Source organism: Equus asinus, chromosome 25, assembly GCF_041296235.1.
Source record: "Equus asinus isolate D_3611 breed Donkey chromosome 25, EquAss-T2T_v2, whole genome shotgun sequence".
Taxonomy (NCBI): domain Eukaryota; kingdom Metazoa; phylum Chordata; class Mammalia; order Perissodactyla; family Equidae; genus Equus; species Equus asinus.
In genome coordinates this window covers 34338032-34359487 of record NC_091814.1, presented here as the reverse complement: position 1 = coordinate 34359487, position 21456 = coordinate 34338032, and the positions used below count along the sequence as shown (strand labels likewise).

Genomic DNA, 21456 nt, shown 5'->3' with positions numbered 1-21456 from the left:
CCCTGGGAATGTGTTAGAAATGCAAGTTCTTGGCCCATCCCAGACCAACTCAGTCAGAAACTCGGGGGCGGGATTCCCAGCAATCGGTGTTCTCATGAGCCCTGCAGATGCTGCTGACACGCTCCAAGTTTGAGAACCACTGCCCCACTGGAACAGACGGGGAGAGGAGAAGGGCGAGGAGAGGAAGTCCGGGTGGTTTCCTTCTTTCCCAGGCCCTCTCTGAGGACTGGCTAAGTCCTGCCCGATATTCTTATCTCCATTTCTTTTATTTGCTTGAGCTGGTTTCAGTGGATTTCCGAAGTAAAGAGTTCTGAGTAACAAAGCAGGGATCATTTGAAAAAAACTGTAAGGAAATGAAGCTTCGGGGTTCCCATGGCCCCTGCTTCAGCATCGCCCCCTTTGAGTACCCACAAAGCCTCTGCTCAGAAAGCCTGGTGGTGACTAGTGCCCCTGGTCCCTCCTTTCTGGGCAAAGAGACAGAGCATGCTAAAATGGTTTGTCCCTCAGAATTGAGCCAAGAAAAAAATCAGATATATGCATGAATATTTATGTACAAAGATGTTCATCTCAGTATTATTACACAGGACAAAATGAGGAGGAGGACAAGCCAAATAGCTAAGAGTATAGGTCAGATAAATTATGGCACACTTGTATAATGGAATGCTATGCAGCCACTGAATACGATGTTAGCATAAAATACTTGGTGTCAGGGGGGAATGGTCTCAATATAATGTTAAGTGATAAAAGATGGATAAAAAACAGTGTGCACAGTGTGCACATATATGCGTAGAAAAAAACTAGAGGTAAGCACACAAAATGTTAACATCTCTGAACATCAAAGAACATTTTTATTTTTTTCTTTATGCCTTTGGTATTTTCCAATTTTCTTCTTTTTACTTTCTTTTTCTTTTTTTATTTTTTCTTTATACTTCTTGGTACTTTCCAATTTTCCACAATGAACATGTGTTACCTTTACAAATAGAAAAAACACAATAACATTGTGTGAACTTGGGTTAGTCATTTTACCCCTCCGAGTCTCAGTTTCTTATACCTTCATGGTACCCCTCTAGGGCCCCCCCACCCAGTGGGGAGAGTATTATTATTGGCAACTCCTGTTCCCCAAAATATGTTCCCCTTAACCTCCACTTTCATCAGATTGTTTCTCAAGAATCAGATGGATCTGGCGGCTGTTTCACTTCTTCCCCATCCCTTGACCACCTTACTTTGATAACAACAGTGACTAGTTGAGTTGTCATTACTGGAACAGGCTCAGATGTGACCATGCCAGGCCCAGACTGCAAACAGGTCTGGCAGGAAAGGGCAAGAAGCAAGGCCAGAGAGGGCCACTAATGCACAGGGGAGATGGAGGGGGGCCCAGCTGTGCTACTGGGGCTGGCCTGAGCTGGCCACAGGCAGCTCTCCCATGGTGCCCTGAGGACAGCACAAGCTCTGGCAGCCGATGATCCCTGGAGGTCAGCAGGCCCAGCTGTGGGCAAATTCTGGCAGCCAGAAAATAGCACAACGGCCCAGCGCAGTGCTTGTCATGTAGGGGATATTCAATATTTGTTGAATGGAGAAATAAATGAAGCTTCATCATGGTCCCTAGTAATCAAGACCCTCCACCAAAGGGTGCCATTAGGGTCAGGGGTCTGGACAGAGACAAGCTTGCAGGGCAAGGGGACTAGGGCAAGAGACTCAGGTGTGTAGAGAAAAATGGTGGCAAACAGTGGGGAAAGCAGCTGCCTTAGAATCCAACCCAGGTTTGAATCCCACCTCTACTACTAAGCAGCTGGATAATCCAGGGCAGTTTACCTAACCTCTCTGGGCCTAATTTGCTCCCTGGCTAAACAGGGGATAACTCCCTCACCTTGCGGGGTTGTCTTCTGATGCTGCTGTGAGATAAGGTAAGGCACGTGAAGGACAGTTACAGGTCTGCTCCAGTGGTTCAGCAGTAGCCTGAGAGCAGGTTAAGGCAGGAGCTGTACTGTGGCCCAGGCCAGCACCTGTGGGACAAGGCAGGGCATGCTGCCACTCGCCCAGGAACCCGGGCAGGTCGCTGGCACCGGCACTGGTTGGCAACATGCAGCAGCCTCTGCACTGCCTGGCTGAGAGACTGGCCAGGTTCAGGCCTGGAGGTGGGTCCAGCCATGGAACTGGGGAAACAGAGAAGCGGGAAGCTGGGAAGCAAAGAGGGGGCTGGCTTCAGAGGCCAAGAGGATAGGAAACAAGGGCAAAGCGAGGGCTTGAGCACCCAGAGGACCCTCAGACACAGGACATAGGTTTGATCTTCTCTTTCTCAGGGGCAGGTTTGGAATCTCATTTCCTTGAGATGACTTGTCTCGATGAGGAGTTCTTAGAGCCCTTTGCTGGCTGTGCTCCAAAGTCGCTCACACCTCCTATGCACACATTGTTTTCCAAAGGGCTCCCTAATGCCATAGCAATGATCTGAGGTCCCCAAAGCCAGGTCATTTTCAGAGACAAGAGGTACTTACCCCTACACACACATTCCTTCTTCCCACACCCACAGGCTCTTCTCCCTGGAGCTTGCTTGCTGCCAAGTCCTGCCCTCACAACTTTGGGTTTATCCTAACTCGGAAAATGTGTCGTGTTCGTTGTTACCTGGCTAATCCAGCAGCCTTGTCATTCCCACCTGCACCTTGGGCAATGTTGCCAGCACAGGACTTCCCACTCTCTCACAGCTGCCTTCTGACATAGTCACCTCTATCTATGTCAGCCTGTACCACACCGTGAGCTTACTTGGCATGGGGGTTATGTCTTATTAATCTTTCTGCCCTTTGCAGATCCTAGCACGGTGCCTGTCGCAGAGCAGGTGCTCAACATTGCCTGAGTGTAATACATAGGGAGGCCGTGTAGCAGACACTGTGGATTGACCACCCGAAAACCTTTCAGAACCTTTTCCCCTTGCCTTCTTCTAATGTGGGATTGGGAGCAAAATGCTCAATTTTCCCAGCTACTCCTCCACCTGGGGTGGCCATGTGAAACAGTTTGGGCCAATGAGATATAAGTGCAAGTCTTCGAGGAAATCTTCGCAGAATTAGAGGCAAACCTCCCTAAGCGAAAGCCTTTGATCCTTTGTCTTCCCCTTTTCTTTCTACCTGGAATGCAGACATGAGGCCTGGAAGTGCAGTAACCATCTTGCAACCATGAGGCAACAAGCAACAGTCAGAATGACCAAGTGAAACAAAAACAAAGTACCTTGCTTGACTGCATTATTAACGGCCATTATTGCTAGGCTGGCCAACCTCTTGCTTTGCTTGGGACCAAGGGGTTTCCCAAGATGCCGGACTTTTGATGCTAAAACAGGAACAGACCTGGGCAAACCTGGACATTGGCCACCCTATCCTAGCCCTGGACTGCTTATTTCCAGAGACTTCTTATTATATATAGAGAAAAATAAGCCCCTATTTATCTCAGACATTGTAGTTAGGTTTTTTTATTTGTAGTCAAAAGCATTCCTGTGGATGTACATGCAAGTTGGTATTTCTAAGGTTCAACAGACAGGCGTACAGAGTTGCAGGTCTTGGTGCTAAGTGCCTCCATGCAGGTTCTCTCCGTTGCGTCTCACCATGATTCCTCATGGTAGGTTTTGTTATACCCATCTCACTGGTGAAAAAACTGTGGTACCAAGAGGCTTGGCCCAACTGGAATCTAAGTCCTGTACATTAATGCCATGCCCTTTCCCCTCAAAAGCCACTCTGGCTCATTTTCTTTTAACTCAATATATGATCATTTAATGTTATTCTAGGAATGGGCATCATGCTTTTCAAATGAACGAAGGCGCTGTGAGATGCAGTCATTACCTTTCTTTCTACGGTTTCTTTCTAGACAAGTCAAAAATCCTGGTGATCTAACTTGTTTCTCCATCATTAGTGTTAATGAATAAGAGAGAATTGGTTTGCACAGATTTAAAGAATTTTTAAAAATTATTGTTGAATGACTCAAAAGGTACAAAGGGGAATGTAGTAAAAAGTCTTCCCACCTCTGCTGCTCTATAGATGAAGATTAGGAAACTTCCACCTGTTTTAAGTTCATGGTTTTGAATGTGGATAATGATGAATAGTCCCTCAAATTTGTATTCAGCTTTTGAGATTACAAAATACTTTCAAAGACGCAGTCTCCTTTTCTCTTCCCAGCTGGTCGGGGAAGTTTTCTTCAGACCCCTTCCTCCATAGTCACAGATCTCTCCCCACACCCCATCCCCTGAGGCCAAGACTTCCCTCTGAGCCCCTTGCCCCTTTTGTAGGTTGTCTGCCTGTGACAAGGCCACACCCTGGCTGATGCTGAGTCCCTGGGGCCTGCGGGGTACCACCTTAGGCTTTTAATGAGTTCTTTGTATTACTCACCACACTGAGAGCAGGCCTCTCCCAGAAGATGCTGTTGATGGGCAGCTGACCTGCTCTTGCGTGCAGGCAGCTTGGGAAACCCTCTTCAATCAGAGTATCTGACTCATTTTCTCTGACAGTTTGCATATGAATTTACAGCTTGCCCCTTATTAAAAATAATGTTTATGAAGAGTCTGTAATAAGATGGGAAGATATTGTTACATTAATTGAAAAAGCATAACATATCTATATCTATGTCTACCTACATCTGCACATATCATATAATTGAGACTCAGAACAAAGTGTACGTATAGAAAAATGTCTGGAAATAGCTTGCTGTTTCCTCCCTCTCAGGCCAACTATACGTCTTCCCCCAGATTTCCTCCTCTCAGCCAGGCCAGATTCCTTAGCATTCTCATCATTATCATCACCGGCACCGCTGGCCACCTGCCAATCCCAGCTGTGGCTAAATCCTGTCCCTTCTACCTCCTTAGTTCTCAGATCTCTCCACTTTTCTCCATCCCTGCAGCCACCTCCCTTGTTCACCAGCTCTTACCCAAGTTTCTGCAACATCCTTCGAATCAGTCTCCTGGCTTCTAAGTCTTGCTCTGCCTTGATCCATTCTCCACTTTTCACTTAGAGTCCTCTTTCTTTAAAAGAAGAAAGAAAGAATAATAACTTGCAAGGCACCCTGCCTGAAGGTCTAATTGTGTCCCATTGTCTTCAGGAAACAGTTTAATTCCGGTCACAGCCTGGCTCCTGCTCAATTCTCCGGCCCCCTCTCTTGGTTTTCCATAGTGCCCGTTGCCGTCCTGCTGCTGCTGAACCCTTCACCTCAAGCCCTCATTCCCTCTCACCTTTTGAGCCATTCCCTGGGTTAACTCCCTCCATCTTTCAGGTCTCAGCCTCACCAACTTTAGGGAAATAAGCGTAAAGCAAAAATGTCTACCAGGTTAGCAGAATAGCAATGATGGATTTCAACGTAAGGTGTATATAACTCAGTCAATCCATCAATCATTCATTCATTGAAGAATCATTAATTCTGCTCAGATTTATTAGGCATAACACATCTAATGGCCCGGGGCACCACTGGTTCTAGGTGTCAGCCCATCTGTTCCTATAGCAAGACTCTCTTTATGCAGATTCATTCATTCAGTCAATCAGTATTTCCATCTTTCATTTATATTTATTCAACAAATGGCTATGCAAAAATTAACAGAGGAGAGTCCCTGTTCTCAATGGGCACAACGTGGTGGACACAGGCTTACAAACACATCACTAGACCACAGGGTCAGTGCCATGAACAGGAAGGCAAAGCACAGCAGGAGATCAGAGACAGTCTCACAGCAGAAGTGAGGTTGCACAGACAGGCGTTAACAGGGAGATGGGCCTGAGAGATAGGGGCACAAGGAAGCAAAGGAGAGAGGTTCTTTCTAGAAGAGGAAATGGTGGGTACAAAGGCTCAGGGATGTATTGAAACCTGGCTGTACCAGGACCCAGGTAGTGTGGGCAGAATGACAAGGGTGCTGGGAGTGCTGGGTACAGAAGAGGCTGGGAACCACGCATCCCCCACACCCTGCCTGCTGCTTGACACTTCATCCTCCGCCAGAATGGAATCTTTTTCCTTCCTTCCGCTTCAGGTCCTACCCATTGTCAAGACCCTCTCGAGGCCTACTTCCTTCATGAGGCCTTCTTGGACCACGTACCAAACAGATGGGCTCTTACTTCCATTCTGCTTTGTACGTTGCCACCCAAAGATTTCATAACAAATCTCACCTTCCTACCAAACTGTAAACTCCTGGAAGAAGAGACTGTGATTTACACTTATTCTTAAGTTCCTCTGGGCATCCAGGCAGCAAGCCTAGCGCAGCTCTGTGAATGCTCGCCCATGCAGCCCTGGCCGGGCCTGGACTCTCTAAAGGCAGGGTGCCAGGCGGTGCCCGTGCACCTAACCTCAAGCGGTGACTGGCGGGTCTCTAATATGTCCCTTCCATCTTCATCCCACACCCGCTGTGCTATTGGAGCATAGGTTTGTGGTGAGGGTGGATTAGCTGCCACTAGCCTGATTTTATGATTCTTGGAGAAGAGATTAGTAATAGTATTACGAGGAATTTAAAAAGATTCCCATTAGAAGTCCCCAACTCTAATCAATCTTTGAATTTACTTTTAATTAACTTCTCACCCATGGAAAGTCGAAAATGTTGCCATGTGTGAGGCCCTGAACTTGTAGATGGAAGAAACAGGTCTTTGTTCCATCTCTGCTATGTATCAACCTTCTGACCTTGGACAGGTCCTCTATGTACTTTTAGGCCTCACTTTCCCCCATCTTTAAAATGGGAATAATAATAATACCGACAAGTTTATAACAACTCTCACAGGGCTATTGTAAGGATTAAAGGTAGTAATGGATGTGAACCTGATCCGTCATGTGTGAAGTGATGCAGGCTTGGCAAGCTGAGGAGTCGAAAGAAAGATTTCTTGGACTCTCAAGGTCTGGTAGTGGTGCTCCTTTATTCAGAGAATAGCATAGGGACAGGGCCCACGGGCAGTGAAGAGCTGCAGTGTGTTAAGGGTTAGGGCTAAATTTGTAAGGTGTGGGTACATGACTTATTTTTACTAGTCAAAGGAAAGATGATGTAAAAAGTCATTAAAATGGCGTCAGTGCAGGTGAGCTCTGGTTATTGTGTGGTTGTGTAACTTTAGATATGAATTGGGTCATATAGATCGGCATGTAGGCCAGGACGCCTTGGGCTTCTCTCCCTGGGGCAGCCTCGATCCATGTCATGAAGTAGCATGTAAAAATCGGAGAGCCCTTTATTCTTTATTATAAACTAAAGTTCTCTTCCCTCTGTTTTATTCTTGGCATTCAAAATCCAGACACAAGTTCTCCACAGGGAAGTGAGAGGACTGTCCTTATCTGAAGGAGAGGGCGTCCATCAGCTCACAGCTAGATGTTCTGCGACCACCTTCTCAGCAACTGTAGAGGTTGGAGCCGCCGTATCTGCCTCACTCGGGATTGCAGGTCCTCGGCGTGGGCGTGGCACAGACCGGGTAAGGTGCCCTGCACGCTCAGTACCCCAGTGGAATAGCACCCACTGAGAAAGTTGCCCAGGCTCAGCTCTTAAAACGTTAGCTTTTCCCAGGGGGAATTCTGCATTCCAGGCTGTCCTCTTCAGAAAGAGAATTCTGCTTCGATCTGTCAGGGAAGGTGGTTAAACAACACGAATGACAAAGGTGGGTCCCAAACCAAAGACCCTAAAAAAGAAGGGGAGGAGGGCTCTCTGGAAGGAGAGATGGTCATGTCTACATCACAGGCACCAATCTAACCTGCAATCAGAGGCCTGGATTCAAAGCCTGTCTCTGATACAAACTGGCTGTGTGACTTTGGGAAACTCACTCAACCTCTCTGAGCCTCTAAGATTAGGCTTTGTATGATATGCATAATAATGCCTCTCTTTTGGTGTCATTTAAGGATTAAATTTGTATGAGTTTTACAAAATGAAAAATGCTGTTGATTATGAGCTGACTATAAGTTTATCTGCTTAAAGTAATCATTCAGAAAACCCAAATGAACTGTGTGTCTCTGGGCCTCCATGAAGCTGTCCATTAAGGAACCTTAAATGGGATTCTGAGAAGCACTCCAAGGTCTGAAAAGGTATCTCCTGCAGGTGAAGGGTGTGCCCATTGGTCTCCACAGGTCACCAAAGGCCACCCCCAGGTGCCATTGTTCCCGATGCCACAGCACCCTCCTGGGGGGAGGGTGGGGACACAGCTGCATCCCCCGCATGCCTACCTGTGCTCCGTGATTGACAGTTCTCAAGGCTCTTCCACTTGGCCTATCTTTTTGATTCTCACCAAAAGCCTGTTAAGTTAGCAGAGCAGATCACAAACCCTCCCTTGGCCCACATAGCTTTTTACCTGTGACTTGCCTGAGGCCACAAAGCTCAAAGGGACGGGGTCAGGTCTTTAGCCTCTGCAGCCTGGAACCCCCAGCTTAGAGGTCAGCTGAGATTTGAACCCAAGTTTCTAACAGGCTTGCTCAGCCCATAGGCCAGGCCATGAGCCCAAGCTTAACAGAAGTCCCGTGGGCCACAGCCATGGGGAGCAACAGCCCCCTGTTAACACAGAATTCCCTGGCAGCCTGCTAGACGCGGGCATCTGCTTCTGCCCACGGGTTTTGTTTTCTTGCATTTGTTTCCAAAGGGACCAGCAGGCACTTGCTCTCCCCTCTGTGGTCCTGCTCCCCATGTGTAATTGGGGGGCCCTGTTGGCCCCGCGCTGTAATGAATGGGCTTCCTCAGGCGAGCGGGCAGCGACTAAAGCCCTGCCAGCCGTGTGGGCCGCTCTGCAGCACCTCGCTCAGACACGATTAGCCCATGTGTCACAAGGCTTGGCAACGGTTCCAGGAGGCAGCGAGGCCTTTGTTCATGCCATTGTTCTGTCAACTGGCTACAATTTCATTTGGCTTCCAGCTTGCTTGGCCTTTTGCATCATCCTGGTCTGTTCCCTCCTCCGTCAGCCACTGGTTAGTCCATCATCCCAGATTTTTCAGGGAAGATCCGGGGTGTGTATGTGAAGTTCCTACGTCTTCCCCTTAAAGTCACTTTGTAATGATCATTCTAGACAGTGAAAAACTGCTGCATAGTTTAGAAGGGGGACTTCCTGAGACTTCTGGGTTCCTGCTGATGCAGAGGAGGAGGGACCACGTGTGGTGGACTTTGGCCCCAGCACCCAGGCACTCTGAGCTGCATAGTGAGGGTGACATTCAGACATTCATTGCTTCAACACTTTTTTTTTTTTTTTTGAGGAAGATTAGCCCTGAGCTAACATCTGCTGCCAATCCTCCTCTTTTTGCTGAGGAAGCCTGGCCCTGAGCTCACATCCGTGTCCATCTTCCTCTACTTCATATGTGGGATGCCTACCACAGCATGGCTTGCCAAGCGGTACCATGTCCGCACCCGGGATCCAAACCAGCGAACCCTGGGCCGCCGAAGTGGAAGGTGCAAATTTAACTGGTGCGCCACCGGGCTGGCCCCCTTCAACACGTTTTAATTGAGCACACACTATGTGCCAGGCACTGCTCTAGGCCCTAGGAATAAAGCAGTAAAAATACCGATTAAAAGTCCAGCTTTATGAGGCTGACATTCCGGGGCAGGAAGAGGTGTGAGGAGAAGAGACAAGTGAGTAAACTGAAAAATAGACATGTTGACAGATGCTATGGAGAGAAATAAAACAGGGCAGAAGAACCTGGCCATAACGGATGCTCTTCCCAGTGCCCACACAGTGCCTAGCACAGAGTAGATCCCTGACTCTGATCTGGCCCGCTCCTGAGGGCCGGGTCTGATTCCGTCTCCCAGCCACAGCTGGTAGGGACTGCTAGGATGGAAAGATCCCCTAGAATCACCCAGCAATCCTGCTGGCAGGAGTATCCCCCATGAGCCAGATTCCATCCGATGCAACACCCTCCACCCCACCCTGCCAAGAGTCCTCTTCTCTCATATTTTTTCCTCATCCCTCCCCCAAATGCTGACCACCCGAACCCAGCCATTCAGACCTGCCCAGTGCAGTGGAGGGACCATGTCATGGCAAACAGACCATGACAGTACAGAGAGATGAATGGTCCGCTGGGGCCTATGCAGAGGTTTTTGTAGGGGCCTGTCCTATGCGTTGTAGGAGGATGACCCGCATCCCAGGCCTCGACCTGCTAGGTGCCAATAGCACCCCACCCCCGAACTAGGACAACCAAAAATATCTCCAGACATTGCCAATGTCCCCTTTTGCAAATTGCCCTTCAGCTGAGAACCAATGTCGCTCAACTCATTTGACCAAGAAACACCTTTTATTTGAGGGGGACATCTATTAACACTGCGTGTAATCTGTGTTATTCTGGGAAGTGCTGCTTCCAGATAAAACCCTTGTTCCCTACCATGTTCCCTACCACAGGCTCCAGGGCCTTGGACGTGGGCCCTGCCTGGCCCGCTGTCCATACTTGACACCGCATCAGTCTCTACTTTTTGCTCCAGTAAAGCCCAGCAGTTTATAGTTGCCTGTATTCGCTCTGCACTTTATATTCTGGGCCTTTGCTTGGACAGCTTGCCCTGTCTGGAATGCTGCTCCCACCTGTTCTCAGCTGGCTCACTGATTCATTCCCACTTGGGCACCACCTCCTGCCGGAAACCTCCCCTAAGCCCAGACAGGGCTGAGCGGCCCACTTTGCCACTGAGCTCCCGAAGCCCCTGAAGCCTGGGTCCTTCCTACCTTGATAGGGGACAGTCCTATGGTATATGTAGTTTGCATTATGGGCCCATTTCTTCCACTTGACCTGCAAGGCAGAGACTGTCTTTTCATCTCCAGAACTTTGCAAAGTGTCTGGCACAGCGTAGGTGCTCAATAATAATCAAAACGAATTGACAAGTAAATGAATAGAACACAAAGATGGGTGAGATAGAGGGAGGAGGACAAGGGAATGCAGGCTTACAGGAGGGAAAACCCAAGGGGGTGTCTTCTCTTTACAACACAGCAAGGCATGATTGAGTTGCCTGCCGCTCGCTCATTCCTTTCTCCTTTGGGCTAAATACTTCACTTGCCTGAACCTTTCATCTCACATGCATCTCATTTTCGAGCCCTCTAATCATCTCTGTCATTCCCATCCCTCCCGCACCTTCCCACATTTTCCAGAGGTCGCTTTTGTGTCTAATGTGATGTGTTCAGAGCAGCAGGAACTCAGAGCTTCCACTTAATTAGCTGGAGATTCCACAATTCCCTGAGCCTCACCATCCCCCTGGCCCGGAGGCCTGCCTCTGGGCACTGGGAAATTATTTTCACAGAGAAGTGAGTGGAGAGGATTGAATTGGTGATTATGCTAATTATTTCCTTTTCCCAGTCAGGGACTGCCCCACAGGGAAGCCGGGCTTCTGGCGCTGAGAGCGAGGGAGGGGAGGAGACGTGGAATTTGGAAGGAGAAGCCCAGGGAACCAGGTGCTCTGAGCTGGGGTGCGGAAAGTCCGCACTCAAGGAGACGTCGTCCGAGGGATGCGGTATCCGGTCAGCGTTAGCATCTTCAGCTGTGATGGACCGGCGTGGGCGCACAGGGCCCACACAAGTTCTAGGTTCTTTCATCCACAGCAGTGCATGAGGGAGACGTCCTCTCCATTTTACAGACAGTGAAGCGTGAGGAAACAACCCACAGATGGAGGGAAAACACGGCAAAGACGGTCTCCTTCCAACCTAGATTGTGTAGCTCCCAGTCCAGACAATTTCCTCTACCCCATGGCCCCTTCTCGTGTGGACTCTCAGCATCAGTGATGGCAGAGGAGGCAATGCTGGGGGCAGAAATCCTTTAGCAGCCCCGACATCGTATGACACAGGCCCAGGACGCGGCCCGGCAGCCCTGGGCTACCCGACTAGCATCCCCAGCCAGCCTGTTGGCTTCTCTGATTGGCAGCGGCCCCCCACCGGTTTGAACCTGTGCTTCCTGAGTCCTTTACACCTTCCTTGTCTCCAGCCTGCCTGTGCTGCCCCGCCTCAGTCCACGGCACAGCAGCTACCTGGGGAGTGGTCTGGACCCCCTCACTTTCAACAGCCCAGCAAGTTCCTGCCACGTTGGCTTCTGTTTGTCATTGGGGCTGGCTGGTTTTTGTCACTCAGTCCATCATCTGTCAGTCTGTCAACAAATGTCTGTTGAGGGCCAGGCGCTCTTCTGGGTGATGGAGACACAGAGGAGAATGAGGCAGAGCGCCTGCTCTCAGGCAGATTGCCCCCTCCTTGTGAGGTTGGGGTGGGGGCAAGTTTGGTGCAGGGGAGAGAAAGAGGACCCTGTGGGCTCCAGGACCTGCCTTGCTCTCTAATGAAGGCTAGCTCCACTGCAGACGCACCCAGGGGAATCCTGCTGCCTGGGCTGATGCCGCCTCTCCCCCACCACCCTCTGCACCTCCCTGATGCATGGAAATAGCAGGAGATGCCCCTCGCTGACCGCCTCCCCACTGCACCCACAGGAACTCAGAGGTGCCCAAGGATGCTTAGTGAGAGGCCTGGGAGGCTCCTGAAGGAACACAGGGTCGGCCAGTTCTGCCCATGGTGGTGGGTTGAGGTCATTTAGCCTGGATGTGATTTCCAAAACTGACTGCTCTGGCCGAGCGTTATGCCACACTGATGGGAGGCAGTAAGGGGAGAGATTAACGACACAGTTAGACACCCAGGTGCAGGCTGGGGCGAGTGACCCGACCTCTCTGTGCCTCATTTTTCTCTGTGAGTGGAGACTGCACTAGTCCAGGCTCACAGGAGTGTACCTGGATTCAAGGAGCTGTGGGACGTTAGCACGGAGAGCACACAGCAAGGGCTCAGTCAACAGCAGCTCAGTTGTCCCACTGCACCCCCCAAAGGAAGTCTTCTTTCTGCCTTCTCCTTCACACCTCCTTGGCAACTGTCCCGAGAGTGAACTGCCTGGGAAGAATGCAGTGACTGAAATACTCGGCCACATCCGGAACTTCCCTGGTGGCAGCTGGTCCTTGATCGTGGGCTGCCCCTGGCAGCTGCTGTGTTGGAGAAAACTGGGAGTCAGACTCAGGCTCAAATCCTGGCCTGTCACACCTCTAGTCGTAGCCTTTGGGAAGTCACCCCAACTCAGCCAGCCTCATTCCTACCCCGTCAACTATTATCCCTCCCTCAAATGCTAGTTGAGGGCATTAAGTAACATAATGTAGGACTGGCCACCTTTCTTTATTCAAAAGAAAGAATGAGAGGATGGGATGTCAAAGAACAGGGCGACAGGAAGCCAAGTGGAGATGGTTGTGAGTCATGAGTCAAAGTTCAGTGCAAGTTCAGAGCAGGGGACAGAGGGAGAACCCTGTGGGCTCCCGGCCTGCCTTGGAAGGAGTCAGCGACACAGTAATACTTGTCCCGAGTTAGTTATACAAACAGCCGCACTTAGGAGCCCTCGCTGCGCGCTGGCCCTGTGTCGAAAGCTCTTTGCCTAATGTACCTCACTGAATCTTGACAAAGGCCTCGTGAGTTCGTGTGATCCCCATGTCACAGATAAGGAAAGGAGATGCTCAAGAGATTAAGGAAACTGCCTAAGGTGGCGCAACTTGGCAGTGGCAGAGCCTGGACTCAAACCCCAGCTGCCTACCGCCAAGGCCCTCGCAGTGCTGCCTGCTGGGGTGGAGGCGCAGGGGTCTGTCCCAGCTGGGCCAGAGGGGCTGCGTCACTACATTCCTCATCCGTAAGGGGGCCATAGTCATTCCAGCTCCTTACAGAATGTGCGACATTGACTTGGTGGTCCTTGCCCCTTGCCAGCCCTCGATGGGAAGCACTTTGTAAATAGAGGATTAACTCTTGGCCCTGCTGCCCTGAGCCAAACAGCTGGCCATGCCAAATTGCTGGAATGGTTCAGTGACAAGTGTGTTATTAGGAAGAAATTTATGATGCCTTATTCAGAGTGAGTCACTGAATCCCTGGGGTGAGAGGCACAGGCGAAGGGGTCTTCTGCAGAGACAGGCTAACTTGGGAACGCTGGCGCCCAGCTGCCCTGGGCCTGGCCACCTCTCCAGATCCCCCTAGAGGCTTGGGCTGATCAGTGATAACGGGGGATGAGGGAAGCGGGGAAGGGAGGCAGCCTCCAGTTGGTGAAGGGTGGTGCTCTGTAGTGGGTTTGCTTAGATCTCAAATGGCCATGACAGGTTCCGGAACTCTCTTTCTGCTTGCCACTGAATCTCCCAGGATGCTTTTGAGTCAGGCTCCAGGTCACTCCCCAACTTCTCTCCAAGGGATTTCCACACGCCTCCCCAGGACTGGGTCAGCCAAGAAATGTTTCACAGAGTTTGCGTGAGCCCTATTCTCTCTTCCTTTGAGTCACAAAAGAGGAGGATGATAAAGAATTAAACTTGAGAGAAAGACTTAGCTGTTGCAGCTCTGCTGGGATTGTTTTTTTCCCTTAAAAATTATACAACAGCATATTCATGAGAAAGCTCCAGCCTTAAAAGTTGAATCTTTTGGTCATAAATGTGACTGTATTAGAAGAACCAGTACGAGAAAACACGTGTCAAGGAATAGCAGATGATCTCCTTAGACAAATGTCACTGCAAGTAGCCAGACAACGCCGACCTTCCCTGGCTGCCCCTGAGTGCAGTGTGAGGGATTTCTTTGATGTAACCCAACCAGAGGTTAGGATGGAGCATACGCACAGGGCTCAGGACACGCAGACTGCCTGACAGACACTGAAAAGGCCCACGGCATGGCCTAGGGAAACTGGTTCCCTGGGGGTCACCTATCCAGTCATCCACATCTTGCAAACAGCTAAGGCCCCCCAGGATGCAAAAGCAGGCCTCTGGGCAGCAAAAAGGGAGTCCATGGTGTCACCCGCTGTGAAGCGCACCCCTCCCCAACAGGAAAGCCCATCTGACTCTTTCTCAGGTCCCGTTGACTCCTACTTTAATCATATTTTTAACATGATAAACAATTTTATTTCTCAACCCAAACCACATTAGAAGCATACACATTGGAAGGATGGAAGAGTCTCTGGAGCTGAGACGGTCAAAATTTTGGGGAGTTAGTGACTTCTCTGAGGATCTAACAAAAACTGTGAACTCTAGCCCCAGAAAAATGCACACATCCAGAATGTCCCGTGCACTATCAGGGGCTTCTTAGCGCCCTGAGGCTCACCCATGGAACCCAGGTTAAGAACCACAGCTGTAGACATAGGCGCACCTGGGAGCTGACTCTCCAAGAGCAAGAGAGGGGTTAAGAGAATTCTAGAAAGTAGACACAGTGACTGTAATGCTGCTGCCTGGTCCCCGCTGAATGGAGCAAGTCCCCCCCATACCTGACAAGCAGTGGTGTTCATCACAATGGCCCTGTCAGAGCCTATCTATGCTTGGCGCCTCCACCTAAGAAAGCAGGGTTGTGCATAAAACATTTATGGAGCATGTATGATGTGCCAGGCACTCTTCTAGAGCTTTATCTGTCTGAGTTCACTGGATCCTCGCAACAGCTCTATAAGCTATTTATGTAAAGAGCCTGGACTTAAATTAGACTCTTCCTCAAATTCCATCTCCAATGGTTAAATTATTAGAGATGTAATATTTTCCCAGAAAAATCACTTACTGGTGCTACCGAACACCTCTCTGTGTCAAACATTGTGCTAAGTATGGGTTTTACGTGTGTTAATTCATTTACTACACGCAAAACCACATTTTATAGAGAAGGAAATTGAGGCTCAGAGAGACTAGATAACATACCTAAAGTAACATCTAATAAGTAGTGGAACTGGCATTTGATCCCAAGTTTCTCCAATTTAAACCCTATGATACGAATTATTCTGCTCTCCTCCTCTTCCTCCCAGTGTGGGGTTTACGATATATATACTTACAACTACCTAGGACCTTGGGGGTTTGATCAGCAAAATTCTAAAAAGATCTTGTATTAATGTCCAGGACACAGACCCAGGTGGTGTGAGGTAATATGAAGAGCATGGGAAGTCTTCCATTTAAACATGGTGGACTGATCTCCTGCATTTATTTCTTCCCCCTCCGCTGTAGGTTTTCTTTACAAAGATGGCTGCAACAATTTCTCCTATCTCTATACACATGCCCCTTTACAACATGACTTTGCCGCTCCTCCTGTCAAGAGAAAACCTCTTAAATCTGAGCCGATTTGCTTTGACCCATAGAATTCAGTGGAAGTGATGCTGTGTGACTTCTAAAACTAGGCCATAGGAGACCTTGCGGCTTTTGCCTTTAACCTTTTGGAACATTGCCCTAAGACCACCCCTTTGGGAAGCTAGTCTAGCTTATTGGAAGATGAGGGGCCCAATGGACGAGAACCAAGATACCAGCTGACAGCCAGCCCCAGCCACCAGGCATATGAACAAGGCCAATTTGTATTTTCCAGCAAAGCCAACTGCTAACTGAATGCAGCTGCATGAGTGAGCCCAGGTGAAACCAGCAGAGGAACCACCCAATCTACCCACAGCATCAGAAATAATAGTAAATTATTGTTGTTTTAAGCCACTAAGTTTTGGGGTGATTTGTTATGCAACAATGGATAACAGATACCGGCTCCCAAATCCCACACTCACCCCTTTCCACAAATAACCACTAATAGGAACTAGAAAGGCATTAAGCCAAAAGAATGAAGAGAAGAAGAGAGAACACTTCCAAACATTTTTATGGATGGGCAGGTGCATAGAAGAGCAGCAGTATCTGACCGAGTAGAGCTGAGGAAGGCACAGTCCACATGCATATAAGAGAGGGAAATGATGAGAAGGGGACCAAGGAGTTCCGCAGAATATCCAAGGGTTGGGTGCTTCAAGGTACCAGGGACCACAGAAGGGAAGAGTGAGGCCTGGGGCTAAGAAACAGGAGGCCACCCCTCCTCTCTTTTTCCATGGGAGAGACCAGAGTTATTATCTGGAGAAGCTAAAGAGAGGCTCAGGACTCCAGGATACTAGTTGCATTAGAGGGTGACAGTGAAGTAGAAGTTTGAAAAGTAGAAGGTTAATTAAAAACTATAGATAAATTATGGACCCTCAGATTGCCTGCCTGCTGTGAGAAGATGAGCAGCTCGGTGTCACTTCCATCCAGGCAGGCAACGGAAGATTCTTCTCTGGATACACTGAGATTCTTCCTCACCCACATCCTCTGCTTCTAGGAAAAGATCCCCATAAAATGTTATTTAAGGATTCCCAGTAAAAACAGCCTTCCAGCCATCTGGCCACCCTATTGTGAAGTCTACTAGCCTGTAAGCCTGTCTTTCTCTTAAATACGAAGGATCGCCAGACATTTGAAATGAAAGAGAAAGGTCAAAACAAACAGAAAAAAGAAACTCAGAGGAAACAGACATGATACAGCAGAAAAACCTCAAAATTAAAACAAAAACAAGAACAACTTATAAATGAGTAACTTCAAGACAATATGACGTAAAAATAGAATTCCATGAAAAAGGAACAATCAGAGAAGAAAGAGTTCTTGGAAATTTAAAATATGATAACTAGGGGGAGGGAGGAGGACGAAAGGGGTGATTAGGCACATATGTGTGGTGATGGATTATGATTAGTCTTTGGGTGGTGAACATGATGTAATCTACACAGAATTTGAAATATATTACAATGTACGCGTGAAAGTTATACAATGTTATAATCCAATGTTACTGCAATAAAAAATAAACTAAAACTATATGATAACTAAAGCAAAAAATGGATAAAAAAAATTTCAATAGGAGGTGCCGAGTACAGTGAGCGAAAAATGATTCACCCCAGATCACATCAGTATCAAATTCAAGAACACAGAGGATGAAAGCCCAGGAAGAGAAACACAGCTCATCGACGAAAGAGTGGGAATCACAAGCATCGACTTCTCTCCAGAAACACTGAATAGAACGTAACGGAGAAATGCCTTCAGAATTCTGAAGGAAAATGATTTTTAACCCAGAATTTTATGCTCAGCCAAATGATCAATCAAATGTGGAGGGAAAATAAAAACATTTTAGACATACAGGACTCGAAAACTGCGCTCATCATGAAAGAGGAAACCATGGTAGCCAGGAACAGCGCTCCCGCAAAGGCAAAGGCCCAGGGAAGACTGTGGGGCCGAGGAGCCAGGAGCCAGCCCAGCCTGAAGCAGCAGGATGGGGTCGGGGAACGGAAGGCTCGGGGACGAGGAGAGAGGGCGAGGACTGACAGACGACATGGCAGGGGTGAGTCGTGGGAAAACTATTGCTAGGCTTTTGATGGATCCATTAAAGGAATTGGGGGAAATTGCAATAAATAGAAGAAACAAAGAAATGGGAAAGAGGGTGAGGAGATTATTTATTCCAGAAAAAAAAAGGTATCAGAAATGACATTTATAGGAAATAGCATTTATTATAAAATGTATAAAAAATTAAATCTAGAGTAAAGAGCAGAAAAATTCCATTTCCGAGTTGGCAGTGCAACCTGCTTCTGGGGAGGAGGACAGCGGTGTATGGTGAGAGAGTTGGGGCTGTGGGCTGCTGGTTTTCCCTATGTCTTCTAGCTCTATTTGATTTTTAGCTATGGGCATAGGTCACTTTAATAAAATAAACATTAATTTTTGTGTGAATAAAAACCATGGGCTTTAGAGTCCTATTACCTGGGTTCAAATCTGTCTCTCCTCTTACTGGTGGCAAGGGTCTGGGTCCTTACAAGGTGGCACGGTCTGGGTCAAGCCACTGGCCCTCCTGAGCCTCAGTTTCCTTATCTACCTTGTAGAATTGAGGTGAGGATTAAACATAATTTCTGTAAAGGGCTTGGCACAGAACGTATGCTCAATAAATTATAGCCATGGTGATTTTTAAGATTTCGGAGAAATCCCATGGTAGAGAGTGAGAATAGACTCCTCTGCTGGCTGCCCCAGGTTTGGGGGGAGTCGAGAAAGCCTGGATAAACATCACTCTTGCATTTGCCAGTAAGTTCTCCAGCTGTCATTAAACTGCAGCCCTTCTGCAGGCTCCCGCCCTGTCCCCTCGGTGTCTTGGTTATTAGCAATGTCATGGCCATGGTCGGCTTTCAGAGGGTTACCGGGAGTTGGGAGTGCAGCAGAGGGCGGCTCCTCACATAAAGGCACGATTCATTCCCAGGGGCCTGCTTACGGTTTTCCTTCTGGCACAGTCATCCCACACAATGTTGCCTCCATGGAAGAGACCGAAAGCAGCTCCAAGGTGGGGCATTCCGTGCAGAGCTGGGAGAAGGCAGCTACAGGCTCAGCGGGGGGCGGGGAGCACACTGGCGTCAGGCAGAAAGGTCGTGCCGCCGACCTGCAGGGCCCTGGGCTCAGAGCCACCAACAGTGGGCTGGTACCCACCCAACTAAGGGGACCTCCAAGGAGGGCCTGAGACTCAGCAGGCTGGCCCTCTGACCTAAGTATACACATGTATTTATTTAAACAAATAGATTGAATGAGGAAAAGTCTGAAGAGACACCCTCAACTATTAACCACGGTTCTCTCTGAATGGTGGGATTAAAGGGATTTCAACTGCTTGATCATCTGTACGTTTCCGTTTTGTACAATGATCACACATTCCCTTGGTACTTTCAATTAATAATAGCAATATTGAAGAACATAGTGAGGAACCCATTAAAGGAGAGTGAATACGGTAGGGGGAAAGTTCCATGGCCCCTAAAAGTTACGAATGACCTTCAGCCTGAGACCTTTGGTAGCAGCAGGGAATCTCTCAGTTCCCTGCCAGCCAGAACTCCTAGGATTCAGAGAACCCCCTTTGGGAAGGGTGCAGAGGGAGGAGCCAGGGCAGAAGGATAAAAAAAAACAGCTGAAGCTTCCATAGCATTGAATGCATGCCGTGTGCTGCTCTATGCTTGAACTCACTTAATCTTCACGATGGCCTCATGGGAGAGGGTCAGTAAGGATCCCCATTTGACAGATGAGAAACTTTGACCCAGAGAAGTTAAGCACTTGCCCAAGGTGCCCAAGGAAACTGAACCCAAGCATCCAGCCCTAGGGACTGGGCTGGTAACCTCTACAGGACAATGGCAGGAGTGCAAGTGTACCCAGGGAGAAATGCTGCAGCTCTAGGGGTTATCACTCTTTTCCAGAAGGAAAGCTATTTATTTCCCAGGGGTCTTCAAAGTCACCGTTACCTTACTGGCTCCTCTCCTCTTACTCCACTGCCTGAGGCCCCCAGAGAGAGCAAGGTGGCAGCCATGGACTTAGAAATCCACCACTGAGACTGGCAGTTAGCCTCCACAGTATCTACTGAGCACCTGCTCCACCAGACACGTGCTAAGGGCTCTCACTGTCATTGTCTACTTAATCCTTACAAACACCGGGTGAGGTCCACGGGGATCCCCCTTCTCACTGTGTTTGTGCAGTGTTTCCCTTCCCCATCCACGGTGAGTTCCCAGAGGGAGAGACCTCAAGAACCTAGTTTATCTCGTATCACCAGCGTCTAGACCTGTGTCCTGCGCTTTGCTCTTGGTTGTATGCTGATGAGTTAGCTCCATTTTGCCAGGAAGGAAACCGAGGCTCAGAGAAGTTAAGGGACGTGCTCAAGATTCCACAGCGAATAAGTATTGGAGCTGGGCTTTGGGGATGGATTCAGACCTCAGGATCCGTGGATCACACTCGCCCTCCTGGAGGGTCCTGTTTCAGGGCACAGTGTGTCACAAGAGAGGCACACCTGTGGCCACCTGAGAGCAGCAATGGCCAACCATCCCAGTGGGCAGCAGTCATGGCAGGGAGGGGGCAGCTGGGCCATGAGAGGACTGAGCACAGAAGCGAGGAAGCCGAGTAACTGACAGGAGCCAGCGTGGAGAAGTGGTCAAGGGCATGGACTCAGGGCCAAATGTCCAAATTCTGGCCCCGCTTAGTAAGCAAGTGATGCTGGACAAGTTAATCACTCTGAGCCTCAGCTTCTTTTTTGTAAAATGCGGGCAATACTTCATGGGGTTGTTGTAAGGATTAAGTGATTTAATACTGATAGAATACTTAGAACAGCAACTGGCCCATAAGAAAGGTGTGTGTAGGGTGTATGTGTGTGTAATAAACAGCACCAAGCTGGGTAAATATCCACAGGATGGAGCGTCCATGCACAAGAATTCAGCCACCTCTGCATTCCCTGTTACATAGAGAATAAGTGCAAATACACAGCCATGGACTACATTAGCCGGGTGTCCTATATCAGCCTTTGCTACATAAAAATCTGCCCCAAAATTTAATGGCTTAAAACAACCACTATCTTATCGCTCACAATTCTGTGGGTCAGCAATCTAGGCTGGGATTGGCAGGGCTGTTTTTCTGTTGGCCTCACCGGGGGTGATTCATGGAGCTGTGGCTAGTTGGGAGATTAGCTGGGGGCTGGTTGGTTGAGAGAAGGCTTTCCAAACCTCAGCACTGTTGACATTTGGGACCAGATAATTCTTTGTTGTGGTGAGCTGTCCTGTGCCTTGTAAGATGTTTAGCAGCATCCTTGGCTTCTTCCCACTAGATTCGAGTAGAACCCTCCCCTGGCCCCACAATTAGGACAACTAAAAATATCTCCAGACATTGATAAATGTTCCCTGGAGGGCAAAATTGACCTCTGGTTGAGAACCACTGGTCCAGGAGAATTCAGCACAAAGACTCGTCTTTGCTTCCATAGTCTCATC

General features: G+C 48.7%; 2 long non-coding RNA genes across 2 annotated transcripts in view; one reads left to right on the top strand and one right to left on the bottom strand.

The window, feature by feature from the left end:
* Nucleotides 1–863: 863 nt before the first annotated feature.
* On the bottom strand, nucleotides 864–6488 carry LOC139042002 (uncharacterized). The gene is made up of 3 exons (XR_011498175.1): nucleotides 4900–6488; nucleotides 4365–4537; nucleotides 864–970 (listed from the first exon to the last, which is right to left on the bottom strand). It is a non-coding gene; the product is annotated as an uncharacterized lncRNA (long non-coding RNA).
* A 170-nt stretch (nucleotides 6489–6658) lies between these two features.
* LOC123280872 (uncharacterized) overlaps nucleotides 6659–21456 on the top strand; it is a 54113-nt gene continuing 39315 nt past the window's right edge. The window contains exons 1-2 of the long non-coding RNA XR_006520140.2: nucleotides 6659–7394; nucleotides 15878–18032. This is a non-coding gene — a long non-coding RNA (uncharacterized lncRNA). The remainder of the gene's footprint in view (nucleotides 7395–15877; nucleotides 18033–21456) is intronic.